Consider the following 18,153-nt stretch of genomic DNA (forward strand, 5'->3'; position numbering starts at 1 on the left):
CTTAGCAATTGCGGGAAACAATTTTATCCCCTGCAATATATCTGACCTCCACACCTTCTGTGCATTATCCCACCTAGCGTCCGCTAGTGTCTTTTCTACCTTTCTTATCCTGGTCTCGAACTTCTTTTGCTGTTGCTGTCTAGCCATTAGTTCCCAAATCGCTAGAGCCTCAAACTGTGCTGGCCTTGGAGGTACCTTCATGTCGTACATCGCGAAACTCAAATTCTCTAGGATCCTTATATTGAATGTCCCATGGATCGGGAACGCTACGCTCCCATGTCTCTCTGTCAGCTCTTGCCATTGCTTTAGCCAAAGGCACGGAGCTACCCCCCTTTCCTCCATTACAATGTAAGCTGGTGTACCTTCGGGTGGCGTCTCCTCTCCTACGCTCGCTTTAATGTAAGACTCCCCCTTCATCGCACTCTTTAATGCTTTAAAAAATTTCATTTTCTCGTCTTTTATTTCACCAAGTTTGTAATCAATAAGTGACTTTAATTCCCGGAATACTCTTCGCTTGCCTTTCCCCTTCCAATCGAGCCCCACGGACTGCGTCCAATCCGTGCGCGACCCTTCTCTGCAACCAACCTATCCCAGCGCGGCTCCTAGTGACGTCACACTCACACACTCTGCGGCTGACAAAGCCTCGCGGCTTGTCCTCCTTCACTCAGCTCCTCTCGTAACAACTTCTGGCATGTATCGCGAGCAACCAAATAATAATAAAACAGATCTGTCGGTTTACTACAGGAAGGGTAACACAATCGCTTCAGGACCTTAGGGATTTTTCACTAGCCTCGGCAGTTATTCCATCTTTCTCGGTCCCCACTTTCGCAAGCAAATCCTGACCCGCAGACTCTGCTCTCAACTTGTCAATGATCTATTCTAGTGCACTAAGAATTTGTCAAAGCCCGAAGTCGAAGTTTTCTTCCACTCCCTTAACACACGTACCGACTCGTTGACCACGCCCGGTCAACCTATTAAACCGACCAGACCACAACATAAAACAAGTGTCTCATACACTTTTCAACATACTCCGGAGTCTCTTGACCTCGCAGGGCCCGTCTCAACAACAACAACCACGTGGACCTTTTTCTGCACAAAGCGCCACATGCACATGAAGTTCGACGACTTCCCTACTCTCACACTCGGAGTCGCACCTCCGCTATTCTCTAAAATCCTCGCAACCTTTTCAAACAATCTGCGGCAATAAGCTGTGCAAGCGCAAAATCCTGACTTCACTCATACCGTCACTAGTACCGCCAACGCCGATTTCACACCTCCATTCTCTCCATTCGCAAGCTCCGAGATCCCGGGAAAGTCGCGGGGGACTTAGGGCATCATCATTCTCTCAATCTGTTTTACCCAAGAAAATCTAATTCAACACCATATACTTCTCGAGTGGGGTCTCAAAGAGCGTAACCTTCAATTCAACACCATATACCTCTCGAGTGGGGTCCCAAAGGGCGAAACCTTCAATTCAACACCATATACCTCTCGAGTGGGGTCCCAAAGGGCGAAACCGTCAATTCAACACCATATACCTCTCGAGTGGGGTCCCAAAGGGCGTAACCGTCCTCTGCTACCATCTACTGATAGAGCGTTCCGTCCTAATAAATTACCTGTATTTGGACGCTCTTGGGTCGATGAATCTTTTGACCAAGTGGGGCTCTCTTCACCCGAGATTAGTCAATTTAATCAAATCAATAATCAATAACGAACATAAGCAATGCCCTGATCAACTTAACACTTCACAATTAATCCAGAAAACATTTCGGCGAACCATGACCTTTCGGCCATGAATAACCACACCAGTTCATTCAAAGTTAATGAATTTATTTCCCTATATTAACAAAGCTAGCACGATATAAATGTGTCTCAACACCAAATGATATATGTAAATGAACATTAATAGCTGTCCATAACGGCGAAAAAGATGCAATCTATGCAGCATTTGAATAACAATGCATTCGATAATAGCAACGCAAACCACTAAAACTATAATCTGTAATGGGCTATTTGCATACATTAGTCAGCATAACAAGGTCTCAAATTGCATCGTGCAACAAATGAATCCTCATCTAACCTCAAATTAGCATCTGCATGTGGGATTTCATGCAAAAAAACAATTTAGCAGCATTGATTTGGAAAACTCCTAACTAGGGCTCTTATCAAAAATCAGCAGTTGGTTACCTAAAAAGAAACACAATGCAATTGTACATTTTCCTTTCATATTTACCAAATTCAATCAGCATTCAAGGAAGTCTTCGTCTCACAGGTACCGGTTTCGATCAGCATGGGACGGGGGCAAAGGGGGCAGGGTGGACGGGGCAATTGCCTCACAGCGGCAAGATAAAAGGACAAAACTACTACTTTATGCAAAGGGGCAAATCAAAGTTAAAGTCTCTAGAGCGAGAATTACTTAAAGTCTCTTTCTCTCGATTAGAGAAAGCATCAAAGTCTCATTCAAAATGGCGTCGAACATCAATTGGCATCGTAGAAGATGGCAAAATGACGAGGTCGGCAAGATGGGCCATAATGGCTGCAATGGGCAATAATGTCCTCAATGGGTGCAGTGGGTAATGGCCAATGGCTGCTTTCTTCTTGTGCACCAGGTTTAAATAAACAACAGTTCAAATCCAGTAGGGTCTTCCATTGGAGGGTTCATAGGTTGGCTTCAAATTGTCCAATCAAAAACAACAATTTACAAGCTTCTACCTAGGCATACATTATCCTTGGAGTCGGGAACGTAAGTTGCAACATATTTTACCAATTAACTCACTTTCAGAGCTTCCATTGTCTGCACCTGCAGATTGACCTTGGAGCAAAGAAGAAGATGCCAGGCTGGCACGAAACCTTAAAGATAAGCATGTGAACCGATCTCACTGGAAAAGTACAGCTTCAAGCAAGAATACACGTTTTATTAGCACATTAGAAAAACGCGAGCATCTAAACCGTGAGACAAGGCAACTAGGCCGAAGCCTCCACTAAAGTTATGCTAAGTTAAAACATTTCAAACAAGCAAATCATGGCACATGTTTACGGTTATGTCAGATTAGTACAATTCTAATACATCACGTTATATAAAGCACGCTTATAAATGTTGGTGAACTACTCTGAGGGCACATTTGTCCCCGTACAATCTTTATTAGTTCGGTTAAAGTCACACTTGATTATTGCAGCACTACGTTTTATGTGCTAATAAATGTAAAACCTTCATTTCTGCGTCATCACTTGTTAAGGAAAAGCACAAACTCGGAATTTGAAATGTAACACCATGGTTGAGGGTTCTCCTTAATATTAAGAATTAAGTTCAACCCAAACTAACCCTTTTTGCAACATTAGCATAGTGAAAAACTGTGGAAAAAATCCTAACACCCTAATCTATACCTTGACGTTTGCATGCTGCCCTTTGATGACAGTTAATAGCTTACTGTTCTGTATAAGGATTTTACCTTATAAACTGCAAGTAACAAAAGGTTCTCTCTGACAAAACCAGTAACAGTCCGACCTTTTTACATCATATGCCCTTTATGATCTGCATGGTACATGTTCTTTGCAGCAGACATAGTAACCCTCTGCATTACCTTACTATAGTCAAAACTTCCACTAGACAGAACTCCACTAATCACTGAGTTACCTTAGCATTTTTATTGTTGCCTGAAAAGAGTTGGTGGCAAGGAACGCAGGCAGCAGGTGCTTTTAAAATCATAATACACTTGCAAACACAGCGCCCCCCCACCCAAAGAGAGCATCTGATGTGTTGCTACCAGTCTCACCACATTCGAGCCGGCCCTGATGATATGCACACCTTTGATGGTTGCTCCACAAATATTAAAGAGGAAATTTGAATTATAGTGGCATAATACACACCAGGCTTTAATAAATGCATCAAAAGGCAAATAATTCATTAATAAATTCCTCATATTAAGGGGAAGCTTTATTAAGCAACCAAATAGTGGTTACCAAAATGTGAATTGTTGCAACTCTGTATTTGATAATTGCTATTTGGTACATATGAAAGGAAGAGTTACAAATTTAGCAATTCATTATTTATTCAGACCTCTATTTAAGAAATCACATTTTGCAATTGCCTAAATAGTGAATGGACCCATAAATAGCTAGTGTCCCAATTGGAATAGAGTGATGACATCATCACCAGGAAGTAGTGCTATGGTTAAAACTGAGGAATCTTGCTGCTAGAGACCCCTAAGAGAATCCTAATGAAATCAATGTGTGCTTGCCAACCACCCTGTTTGAACACCAAAATTTCACAAAAGGACAATGACAAGGATGCTTGGGGCAATCAATGAAACTAAAGTTCTCCGAAAAAGTATTAGACATCCTTACAGAGGAGTATGTTGGGCACTGTGGTGAACTGGTTGGCAAGTTATAGCTCACAGTGCCTGAGTTCCAGAAAGTGAGTGTAGGAATGCAAAGTATTATGCAGTGATGATGGTTTGGACTCACTATTTATTACTTCACACTCCAATGATGATCCCTTAGATTCACAATAATAAATCCTTAGTTCAGCCCTGGTAGGGTGGCAAAGATCAGTAAGATTTTACTAGAGGAACACGTGTTTAGCATTTCAGATACCAACATGAGCGATAAGAAATCTGACACCAAATTATAAAAATAGAGCAGATTTATATGTAATTTTAGATACCAAATCAAAGCAAATCAGTTATGTATAACTGGAGTTATTGATTTTAAAGCACAAATAAAATAAGTGCATTTACAAACTGTCAAATCTCACTACTGCTGTCAATGGGAAAAGACATCAAGGACACTTGGTCACTTGAGGGGTGTGTTCAGAGGAACCAACTGGTAGTTAAGGTTGTGTGGGTCCCAGGACCAAGCTGCAACAGTTAGACCAATTATACCTGGCTCGTGGGGCCCAGGGGAAGACATGTCTTGGCTAATCTTGGTGCTGCATGTGGTAGCTGCAGGTGCTGAAAAATGGCACTTGTGGCACTCGGTCACTTGCAGGTCGAGTTTGTGGGACCCCACTGGAGGTTAAGCTTGGGTGGGCCCCTGGACTAGGATTCACCAGGCAGAACAACTACACCAAGGCTTGGCATCTCAGGAGCAGAGTGCTGAATGGGAGATGGGGATGCCTCTTTTACCACAGAGACGGCACAGGTGAGGAAGCAGATGCAAAAAGTCAACAATGGAGCCTCAGGTGATGTTGGATGAAGGCGTTGTAGTATGCCCTCGAGTTCAAGTGTTGAATAAAGATTGTGATGACCAGACTGGCCACCAACAAGCCTTGCCAGTGGTAAGTTGGAGGAGAAACTATTTCTCCTTCCGGAGGTCCAGTGGAAAACTGTAGCCAGCTGTAACTTGGCAGGAGCAGCAGTGGGCAGGGGACTAGTGATACTATTCCAAGGGAGTGTGGTCTTGCCATTGGTTCACAAAGGGTTTCTTCTTGCTGGGGAAGCAGTCTTTGTTTCAGGATGAGCCACAGTGGAGCAGTTCCAGGAGGAAGCCACAAGTTCAAGGTATCACTCCTTTTATTAATGTATGGCCCAGTTGTCATTGATGTGGGTCTTCTCGTATCCTTTCTTCACAAGCTCCTGCATATCTGAGGTTCTGGTGCCAGAGGAGCCCCTTAAATCCTATATTTAGGGGCATTAGGTGTGTGGGTGCAAGTAAGCAATAGGCTACTGTCCTCATCAGTTAATCTGTCCCTGAGGTGACCACATCCAGTGGGTTGAGGCACCTTTTTTTACCTTGAACCCTCTATTTTGAGACTTTTAAAAATTCAAAACTTTTCCTTGGCCGTACAGACCTGGCGGCCCACCATAGAGGCGTGGCTAGCCTTCTGTTGGTGTACGTCTCCTGGCAAACTAAATTTCCCACCTGTCTGGGTGCAAATGAGCCTGTGGCAGGAGAAGGCTTTATACTCCACTGGGAGACAGCCAGCTTGCATATCAGAGATGGTGCGCCCTTTAAAGCTTTCCGCCTTGATGTCTCACTTCACTAGCCTTCCTGCAAGTTGAAGGAGGTGTGACCTCCTTCAGTCATTGTCCTGACTCCTGGGAGTGTTTCCACCACTGCCTGGGGCAGGGGGCAGAATCCTGTCATGGTGAAAACAGGTGCAAACTTGCAGCCAGAGTGCCAAAAACCTGGAGTAACTCATAGGGCAAATTCTAAGGTTGCTTTCTGGGTCCATACCACATTGCCGTCAATGATTTGTGTCATGGGTGAGATGACATGTTGTTTGATACCAAACATGACCCATTTCAGCTGTACCACAATGGAGCTGGAGACCTCGAGTTTGCCTAGGTGCCAGCCCATGTTCTCGTATGGACCGTTGTTTACATATAGTAGCCTTTAATGGAAAAGGCCACTATAGGGAGATTTACCCTTTCACTTATATGTCCACACCTTTACTATAATGCACCCTGCCTCCAGGGCTCAGGAGACATACCTTAGTAGTGCCCGATGTATAGCATAGACAATGCTAGGGCTGCAGTGCTAGGGCTGTGCCACACATGGTGCCCTCACTGTCAAGTTCGAGCAGCTTGCACTGCTCCTGCAGTCCGCAATGGCAGGCCTGCTGTCAGTAGTTTACATGGGTCATTCAGGCTAGCACAAACATTGCTTCAAGCCCTGGTGACCCCTTTAACACGCATGCCCTGTGTACCAGTGGTACCATGCTAGGTACTTATAATGGGGTAAAAGTACTTGCCAGTTGGGGATACCAATTCACAGTTACCAATTTAGGGACAGAACACTGGCAATGGGGCCTGGTTTGCAGGCTCATTTGCACTTTCAGAGACATAACCAATATCATTAAGAGCAAAATGTTTGGGTGTGATCACCAAAGAGGGCTCTTTCCTAAATGGCCCTCCCGCCAGATGAAAGATGATGAGCAACTAACCTCCGTCTTGACAGTTCTCATCATCTAGGTGGAAGAATATGTAAAGGTCATCAGCACTGGCATAGTCATTCCCAGATCTGTGTTTCACTGTAAAGACCATACCTGTAGGGAAATGGACCACCTCAACAGTTGCCTGAGGTCAGTTTAAACCTTGAAATGAGTCCCAAACAAGGAGGGGCTCAGCTTCTTCAGGGACCAAAACACAGTAAAGGTTTACCCCTCAATGACACTCCAAAGCTGCTCTCTAATGAGGCGTCAGCTACTGATATAGGCAACTGTTTGATCCTGGCCCTCATCATTTGTTTGTGACAACACTACCCCAATCCTCCATTCAGGAGCACATGTCTGTACAAAGAACTCTTTCCCATAGTATGGTGATTTCAGGACAGGTGCAGAGCACAAGGCTGCTTTCAGAGTATCAAGGTCTTTTCATATCCATTGGTACAAATAACCTTCTTAGGCTGCTTTTTGGATGTGAGCCCAGTGAGAGTGGCCACAGTGGTACTATGCCCCTTCATAAACCTGCTGTAGTACCTAGTCAAACCAAAGAATGTTTAGCCCAGAAGCCACAGCACTCAAAACAATATTCATAATAAAGATGTCCTCCAGTTGAGTTGTTTGTAATGGATTCCTTTAATTAGTAGACAAGGACATCAAAGAGATCGGTTGAGCATTGGTCTATAAATACAGCCAAGCAGTCAGTTGAGCATAGTTCCATATGCACAGCCAACTCATGTTTCGTCACAATAGGTGACTTTTTCGAGGCTGCAAAAGGTGTTTAGTGAACAGTTTCTGCAAGGCTTCCTTGAACCGGTTGAAATCATACAGTATAGGGTCATTGTTCTCCACCAGCGGAACAGACCAATTTGCTGCATTGACTCCCAAATAAGAGATAATAAAAGATACCTTTGCAGCATCGTTGGGGAATGCAGCTGCCCAACACAAAAACTGCAGCTGGCACTGATTAAGAATTTTTTTGAAATTGGCACTATCTCCAAAACACCTTTATGGAGGAGCTAAGGGCACAAGGGTTGGTGTTGTGACCATTACCTGCATGGGTTGTGTAGTGGAAGTCATTGGGCCTGAATCGGGTCTAGGAACATGATTAGAAGGGTCAAACCAAGGGGCCTGTAGTACTGGAGATCTTTGTTTTAGTTTGACTCCTCCCCAGGGGGTATCTTGTGGTTTATACCACTGTAGTTCAGTGTGCAACTCCAGGCTCTCTTGCTTTAAGGTAAAAACTTCCTTCTGGAATCCCGCAAGGGTCCTAGTTAAATCTAATAAATATGGTGGCTCCTGATCAGTTGGTAAAGTCTGTGCTAAACCTTTGAAAGTACCCATTGAGGAATTTATCGCCCAGACAGCCCTGTATGGTGTGGCTTGGCTTTATGTCGAGACCAGGCCACTCACCTGAAAAGCAGGATGTCTGCAGGGGCGATGGCATGCCCCCCAACCACTTGGAACACCTCTCGGCACTTCCTGATGGACACAGAAACAACAGCAGGTGTCCCAAAAGGAAAGGGGGAGTGGAAGAGAAAGAGGAAAAAACGCTGCCACGTCTTGCCGGTCCAGCCAGGCACCCTGTATCTTCGGGGGGCAGGTCGTTGTTGACATAGTGATAGAGTTAGTGCACTCAACTTCCTTGAAACTGAATCTCTATTTCTGATATGGGCACGGGAGCGATAGAAGAACCCCGGGATGCTCCAGCACTTTTCTTGGATAATAATAACTGATGACACAGTTACTAACACTGCATTACCAAAAACCCAAACTGAATACCATAACAATAAGTGCTGCAACACTAGGGCTGGCTTCACAGAGATACACTGTTGCACACTACAATTCGAACTGTGGTTGCACTTGTCATGTACAAGAAAGACAAACAAGGTAATTAATTATATCACGAATAAGTTTCCTGCATGCATACGGTTAAACTAAAAGGAACAAAAACAATCCAAGAAATACAAATGTCCATTCTGGGTTTAAACAGTTAGGGTGGCACAGTTTAGTTTGGTTTCAGTGTGTGTGTGAAGAACCCTTCAAAAGCAAATTTCTCAAGCCTGAAACACAAGCATGAATGACACAATTTGAATCCAAGAGTTATTCTATTAGAGAAAGAAAAGTCATGTAAATGCTCTTTTAAAATTGCACTATCACTTTTTGTAGTACTTGAGCTCATGCAGATTTCCTGCAGCACATTTAGGCAAGTAACTACAATAATAATGTAGAATGTTCAGAAATGCATTTGTTTCTTCACGATAAGCACTCTGCCAAAATACGAGGTGTGAAATACACCGGCTGTTCTAGGAATGCGCAACACTCAAAGAACAAACTCCCTGGAGAATACTAGTCACTTAGCTGCCGTCTTTTCCGGGGTGCTGGAGGAATGCCGGGTGTCAGCTGGTACAGGAATGAAGAAAATAATTGCCTCAAAGGTCCTGAATATGAGGATGAAAGCAATGGCTGGACTGCCAAATCAGATGCTGAGATCAGGAAACAAAACAAAGCCAAGCAGGGAGGCATGTTTCACTCTGCTATTTATAGCCAATCAGGAAAGCAGTTGAGTTTCCACATGTGGATGAGTCACCACACCCAATTAGAAGCACATGTCTACACCACACCCAATTAGGAGCACATGCGTTGACTTGAATAACCATAACCAGGACAGTACTCCCTTTCACTGCGTAGAATTGAACCTGCTCACATTAGCTAACAAGCATTGGTAAAACAAGCAATGATAAAGCCAATTGTGTAACACAGCACATTATGTTTACTTAGAAACACAAAGGTTTAACCAAGAACAGAGATATGATTTAACCCTAATCTCTGGGGATGATGACAGATAACACAGGAGGCACCATGGGGATTCCTGACACATAATGCACCCAGGTGTCAATACCCAACATCTGTTACAAGAGGTAGAAAGCATGCTCAGTGAAGTAGGGCAATAACTTTAAAAGATTTAAGGTGGAGGGAGAAGAGGAGTGATCAGGAGGGTTAAGTAAAAAACCGTAGTTAGTTTGAATATTCAAGGTAATGCCAAGTAGAACCCACCATACTTCGTCCGTGAGGTGATATTGATTATTAACAGTGTGTAAACCGATGTCTCCTGGCATAGGTATACATATTGTAAACTAAGAAAGTCATTACAAAAGCATACAGTGTCTGCTAATATTGAACAATGATAGTATGTAACCAGAAAAGTCAGTACAGAAGTACATGTACTGAGATAGAACCCAAGGTTTGTACAAAAGTATACATTATCAAGTTGAAGCATGAAGTGAGTTAATAAAGTATGCAAAGTTTAACATCAGTATATAGGGTAGTCTAAGACACAAGCAGACACCCTGCCCAGTGTGTGGAAATGTATACTTGAGACAGGGATACAAGGGAAAGTCCAGGAGGCAGGTAGTGCCGTAGTGTTAACATGATAACACTTCCTGGACCCACGTGGAAGTTGTACCAGTAGATAATATATGATTTGACATAAGCAGCGGAAAAGCATGAAGGGACAACCCATAGATGAAGTACCACAGAACATGTATGCAGGGTATGGGTTACTAAAAAATATGCAATTCTCTGTCCATGTTGAAACCCCGGTCAACCGCACGTAATTTAAAGATCCATTTAACTTCGCATCTTCTGAGCTTGGAGACCATGTCCCCCCCCTTCTCATTATTAGTGATGCGTGTAATGCCATGGAATGTAATACCCATGACTTCTGCACCTGCATGTGTTGAAATGAACCATAATCCACCCCATGTTTGTACGATTTTTGACATGAACTACTATTCATTATACTTGCTCAACTTGTGGGAAGTGCACCCCTTTCTACCACCACTACCCACCCTTTTTCCTTTTCAAACCAAATAATACCCTGACTTAGGTCTGGGTATTGGGAGCTTCCCAATCCAGATTGGTCTGGATTTTGGGTTAAAAAGATTCTCACTTGGCCTCTACCTATGAGGTGGCCCAAGTGTGCAACAAAACTCCTGCCCTATTTGGCTCTTACTGGCCTTGATAGCTAGGCCTGCTTGCTGCAGGACCTGCAAAACATCCTTCAGGTGGACCAGTTGATTCTCCCAGGTGGAGCTAATGACAGCTATGTCATATAGATATGCTGCACTACTGGCATCCAGTCCTGAAAAAACTCTATTCACCAACCTTTGAAAAGGTGGCAGGTGCATTCTTCAGCCCAAAACGCACCACTTCAAACTGAGAGTGTTCTTCAGGGGTAAAAAATGCAGATCTCTCCTTTTCTCCATTTTGCCAGTACCCTGATGTTAAATCAAGGCACTGAGGACATTTTCTGCATCCATCTTATCAAGTTCATCTGTTCTTGGTATGGGGTGTGTATCAGTTTTAATGACTGTATTTAAACCCCTATAATCCACACAAAGCCTAATCTCTGGTGTCCCACCCTTTAAATGCTGCTTGGGGACCAATATCACAGACTAGCCCAATAATTGTAAGAGGGTTCAATAACCCGTAGCTCTAGCATCTTGCTTACTTCAGCTTTGATGGAGGCCTTGACTTGATCAGAGAGGCGATATATCTTATTTGACAGGGAGACTGTCACTGGTGTCCACATCGTGGAACACCAGGTGGTCTGACCATGGGTTGGGGAAAGAACTCTGCAAATTGGCTGAGGTTTTAGCTGCAGTCTGCTTGTTGCTTTGCAGTGAGGGTGTCAGACAAAACAACACCTTCCAATGAACCATCTGCAAATTGGGCGAGGACGTAGCTGCAATCAGCTTGTTGTTGTGCAGTAAGGGTGTTAGACAAAACAACACCTTCCACTGAACCATCTTCTGGGGTGATTGATAGTAGGTCAGGGAGGGGTTCACTATCCTCTTCCTGTCTTCCATCAGTGACCCTCAACATAGTCATGTTAGCCCTGTCTTGGTATGGCTTCAAACAGTTCATATTTAGTGCCCTGTGAGGGTTCCTAAAGGGACCTAAGTCCTCCAGGTAGATGGCTTCGCCTTTCTTCTCCACAAAGGGGTAAGTCCCAGTCCACTTGTCCTGGAGGGCCCTGGGAGCCATTGGCTCTAACACCCACACCAACTGATCTGGTTGGTACTCGACCAGTGCTGACTTTTGATCATACCAGAGCTTAAGAAGCTTATGGCTGGCCTCCAAATTCGTGTTTGCTTTTTTCATGTACTCAGCTATGTGTGAATGCCTACCCTGTACATAATCCAATATGTCCTGTTTGTGTTGTTTGAGAGGTCTCTCCCAACTTTCGCTCACTAGACTCAGAGGGAATCTTACAGGATATCTGCATTGGACACTTGATGACTGACACCATGTATCATTTGGTCTGGAGCAACCAGTCTTGCAGCCACCATAGTGACAAAGGCACATGTATCTCTCAGATCCTCTACCGCAGTATCACTGATTTTAAGCCTTTGTCTATACTTCTCCGAACGTGTCCATCCCACCCAGGGAACTAAAGTAGCCGCAGTGTATGCTCTGGCCTCTCCAGAGTACACCACCACCACCCCATTCCTCTCTGGCCTCCCCAGATTACACCTTCAACCCTACTCCTATGCGACCCCATCCATTGGACTGTCCACCACTGGGGGACTTCTTGGGGCATCCTACATCTTTTTTCTTATGCTATGACTGCTGACAGTCATAGCATACCCCAGCCTTCTTGGGGTCCCAGTTCTTACCTTGGTACCCCTTTCTTTTGGAATGGGAAGAGTCTCAGGCCCACCCTCCTGAGAAGACTTTTCGGTACCTTTAGCAATCTCATTCTTGTTATCCTTGGTTGTACTCACCTCTTTCCCCTGCCGAGAATTCTGAGCACCCTTTTTGGGGTCACCCCCACCTTTGGTCACCGTGGACACCCTGGTTCTGACCCACCTGTCAGCTATCTTCTCTAGTTCTCTGGGAGAAGACAACTTGGAATCTACTAGTTGCTGTCACAAATTGTCTATGATACGATTTATTAGAATGTGTTGTTTCATAATTAAATAGTAAAGCCCTTCATAAATGTCTGGCCAATTGCCTTTAATCCAGCCTTCATCCGCTTTGACCTAGGAGTCAACAAGGTCCACCCAAGTTTGGTTTTGGCCTTTATGGGCATTTCTAAACTTGACTCTGTACCATTTTGTGTTGAGTCCAAACCCTTTTATGAGGGTCTCTTTTATGTACTGATAGGACTCTGACACTTCCCCATCAAGGCTCAGAAGTCCATCTCTGCCCTTTACCAAGAAAACCTCCTATAATAGAGAGTCCCAGTGTTGGCAACATGTCCTTCTAATTTCTCAGGCCCTCTCAAAGGGTGCAAATAATGTATCAATGTTAGGACTAGTTTTCTCTCTTAAAGTTCAAGCTTTCTCTCCTTCAAGGAGATTAAGGGGATCACTACAACATTGGCGGTAAAAGCTGCTTACCGCCGTGCAGAAGACCGCCAACACACTGCCGGGGCAGCGGAATTCCGCCACAGCTATTACGACCCACATACCGAAATCCGACAAAATTCAGACACCCACACAAGTCCGCCACACCAAAGGTCAGTGATAAACTGTCGAAAACAAAACCTCCACCGTCACGGCAACAGAAATACGCCCATGCTATCACGACCCACGAATCCACGCGGCGGTCTTTCAACCGCGGTATTCCATTGGCGGTACACACTGCCGCGCTCAAAATACACACACTCTTACAAAACACAGTCACATTGGACAATTCAAAATACACACACCTGATACACATACACACACCACTCCTACACACCCAATACAATATAAAACACACACCCACATCACCCACAAATGCCTACGACCAAAAATTCAGAAAGAAGAGACACCACCATCCACAAACTAGCAGCCACAGGCACACAACACCATCACCCACACTACTTCCACGCACAAAACACCACACACCACTACATATCACCACACTTATCACCACATACACCACCCCACACATCACCTACACCACCCCATGGCACGGCAAAGACACCCCAGGTTCTCTGAGGAGGAGCTCAGGGTTATGGTGGAGGAAATCGTACGGGTAGAGCCACAGCTATTTGGATCACAGGTGCAGCACACCTCCATAGCTAGGAAGATGGAGCTATGGCAAAGAATTGTCGACAGGGTCAACGCAGTGGGACAACACCCAAGAAATCGGGACGACATCAGGAAGAGGTGGAACGACCTACGGGGGAAGGTGCGTTCCGTGGTCTCAAGACACAACATCGCGGTACAGCGGACTGGCGGCGGACCCCCACCTCCTCCCCCACAACTAACAACATGGGAGGAGCAGGTCTTGACTATTCTGCATCCTGAGGGCCTCACAGGAGTCGGTGGAGGAATGGACTCTGGTAAGTCAAATCTTAACTATCATATCCCCCACCCTACCTGCATGCTACCACAGACCCCCACCCTCGCCCCCTCCCCATCACTCCAACTCCTCACAAATGTACTAATAACACAAACCACACATCCCAACACCAAGCCCTGCATGACACAACAAAGCATGGACACCCATCACTAAAGCATGCCCACTGCACATACCCATAACACCCCCCTCAACCATCATCACACAAGCCCCCACACAGGAATGCTAGCACTGGGGTACACGCTCACCCACCCATTGCCCACCATGACACACACAGATGCAATAATCATGCTTTTATACCCCTGCAGGACCTCTACCCAACGTCACCAGACAGGAGGGTCCAGACATCTCCACCCCACCCACAGAAGAGGCCCACAGTGATGGCAGCAGCTCTGTCCAACAGGATCCAGATGACCAGCCCGGACCATCGTGGGCCTCGGGACAGTCGGTTCCCCACACCCAGTCACAGACCACCACAGACCTTCCACCCTCTGGTAACGCCAGCACAGCACCCACCCAGCGGGCCCATACCTCCATCCCCAGGACACGTCAATCAGCTGTGTGTCCACCACTACAGGGAACCCAGGATAACCCACCACCCCAACAACAAGAGGGACCTTGGGGCAGTGGTAACTGGCACACGGTCCAGGGGACGGAGGCACAGGAACACAGGGGAACTGGGAGGGCTGCTGTGCGACATAGGGTGGACAGGCCTAGGGAACCCACTCTCCACGAGGCCCTCTCCTCCATCATGGGAGCATACCACCAGTCCGAGGAGACGATGGCAACGGTACTGGCCAAGTTTCAGGAGACACAGCGGCCGCAGGAGGAACAGTATTTGGGGTTCAGGGAGGAACTCAGAACCATTAGCTCCTCCCTGGGCACCATCGAAGGGGTGCTGAAGGAGATACTTAACACCAGGAGGGACACTGTGACACTGCTAGGGGCCCCTGACACTAGCATGGACGATGAACTGCCCACCACCTCCGCCGGCGCTAGTGGACAGGACGCCCCGCCACAGGACCACCACACCAGCACCCGACCCCCTGCAGACAGAGAACCAGACCGCAAACGGTCCCTGAGATCCAGGAACAAGACAGAGCACGATGCCAAGACCCCCGCCAAGAAATTAGACCACCCTGATTGTCATCCTACTGTCCCACTTTGTAACCCTGTCCATATTGGAACTGCCCCAGCTCCACTTCCTATGCCCATATGGGCAATGCACCTGTGAGACTAATAGACTGGACTATGCCATTGACATTCCTCCACCATCACCCCTCACCATTTTACAACCCCCCTCCAATATTGAGCATTTCAATAAACACCCTTGAACCACAAAACAATCTGGAGTCAGTCTGTGATTTCAAAAATGTGTATTAGCAATGACAGTGACAAAATGCATTTTCAAATGTAATGTCAACATACCTATGTCACACATCTCAAGTCCATGAGGAATCTAAGCAGATGACACACGTTGTAAACCACACCTGTGAAACCGTAAGGGAAATGTACAACTCAGTTACCATATACTGGGTGAAATCGACAGACAGGATAGAGGTAGAAGTGTGAAAGTACTTGTAGTAGGCAGGAATGTGTTCTCACCTGTGTGTCACTGGAAATATTGCTGGATAACTGAGTCCCTGTTGTCAATGTCTTCTTCCTCTGCTTCCTCCTCATCACTGTCCCCAGGCTCCACAGCTGCCACAACACCGTCATCTGGACCATCCTCCTGCAGAAAAGGCACTTGTCGTCGCAAAGCCAAGTTGTGAAGCATACAGCAGGCCACGATGATCTGGCACAACTTCCTTGGTGAGTAGAATAGGGAACCACCTGTCATATGGAGGCACCTGAACCTGGCCATCAGGAGGCCGAAGGTACGTTCGATCACCCTCCTAGTCTGCCCATGGGCCTCATTGTAGCGTTCCTCTGCCCTGGTCCTTGGATTACTCACTGGGGTCAATAGCCATGACAGGTTGGGGTAACCAGAGTCCCCTAATAGCCACACCCAGTGCCTCTGGAGTTGACCCATCACATAAGGGATGCTGCTATTCCGCAGGATGTAGGCGTCATGCACAGAGCCAGGGAACATTTTCCTGGGAGATGTACTGGTCTGCCAAACATACCATCGGTACATTCATCGAATGATAACTCTTTCGGTTCCTGTACACCTGTTCACTCCTGTGGGGGGGGGGGGACCAGAGCTACATGGGTCCCATCAATGGAACCTATGATGTTGGGAATATGTCCAAGGGCATAGAAGTCACCTTTAACTGTAGGCAAATTCTCCACCTGAGGGAAAACGATGTAGCTCCTCACGTGTTTCAGCAGGGCAGACAACACTCTGGACAACACATTGGAAAACATAGGCTGGGACATCCATGATGCCATGGCCACTGTTGTTTGAAATGACCCACTTGCAAGAAAATGGAGCACTGATAGCACTTGCACATGAGGGGGGATCCCTGTGGGATGGCAGATTGCTGACATCAGGTCTGGCTCCAACTGGGCACACAGTTCCTGGATTGTGGCACGGTCAAACCTGTAGATGATGATCAAATGTCTTTCCTCCATTGTCGACAGGTCCACAAGCGGTCGGTACACCGGAGGATTCCGCCATCTCCTCACATGTCCCAGCGGACGGTGCCTAGGAATGACAACAGCGACCACAGAGTCAAACAACTCAGAGGTATGTACCCACAGTCTACACAGAACACCATTCATACACAAAATCTGGCCTGTATTTGTGTTGCGCGACAAGGCCTAGGTCTGTGTGACGCAGTTGGTAATGAGGCCATGTGGGCCCCTGAAATGGCGGCTGCCTGACCTCTAAAGTGGGACAATGGGATGTGAGGTAACTGCGCTGGCGTTGTACACCGTCGCAGTAGGCGGTCGAAGACCGCGGCGCAATGCTGCATTGGTTAACATTGGACCCTATGGGTCCCAGGGGCCAATGACGATGTACGCCGGCGGTGATGGTACGCACTGCCGTGGACGTGACCGCCATTTTCTATCTGTTCAATCACTCGATACCTGATCTTCGACAGGAGAGGACCTACACTGCAAGTGCTGCTGTGACCTCGGTCTGGAAGAGACAATGGCTCCTGCGTCTAGGGAAAGGGCCCCTGCCTTCACTGCAGAGGAGTTGGAGAAGCTCGTGGACGGGGTCCTCCCCTAGTACACGCTACTCTACGGTCCTCCAGACCAACAGGTACGTACACAGGGAGCACGTTGTATGGGCTATGCCTGTGTGGAGAGGGCTGGTTGTAAGAATGAAGGGGGCACAGTTCTGCGTGCATGAAGAACTGTGAATGCATGTGCCACATGGCAAGGGTAGGGATGTGGGCCACTCACTTCGACGGTGCAGTTGGTAATGACTTCTCTTCTTCCCCTGTACATGTCATGTAGGTCAGCGCCCACCAGAAGAAGGATATTTGGCGTGCCATCACCAAGGACGTCCGGACCCTGGGGGTCCACCACAGACGGAGCACCCACTGCTGGAAAAGATGGGAGGACATTCGCCGGTGGAGCAAGAAGACGGCGGAGGCTCAGCTGGGGATGGCCTCCCAACATGGGAGGGGTGCCTGTCGAACCATGACCCCCCGGATGTTCCGGATCCTGGCGGTGGCCTACCCTGAGTTGGATGGGCGCTTGAGGGCATCACAGCAGACACAAGGGGGTGAGTACAACATCATTCAGCTGACTTTGCGTGCAGTGAAGGTGTCTGGGTGGGGGAGGAGGGCTGTGGGTTTCCCTAGGCCAGGGCGAGTTCCGTAGGCTAGGCCCCTCCGTAATGCAGGCCATGTGGCACCCCACCCCACCTCTGTAGAGTGCCAAGTACAGGTATACATGCCCCTGTGTCATCTATGTGTGCAGATGTCAACCATAGCCATGTAGGACATATCCCAGGAATTGCA

This window comes from Pleurodeles waltl, chromosome 5 (genome assembly GCF_031143425.1).
Source record: "Pleurodeles waltl isolate 20211129_DDA chromosome 5, aPleWal1.hap1.20221129, whole genome shotgun sequence".
Lineage (NCBI taxonomy): Eukaryota > Metazoa > Chordata > Amphibia > Caudata > Salamandridae > Pleurodeles > Pleurodeles waltl.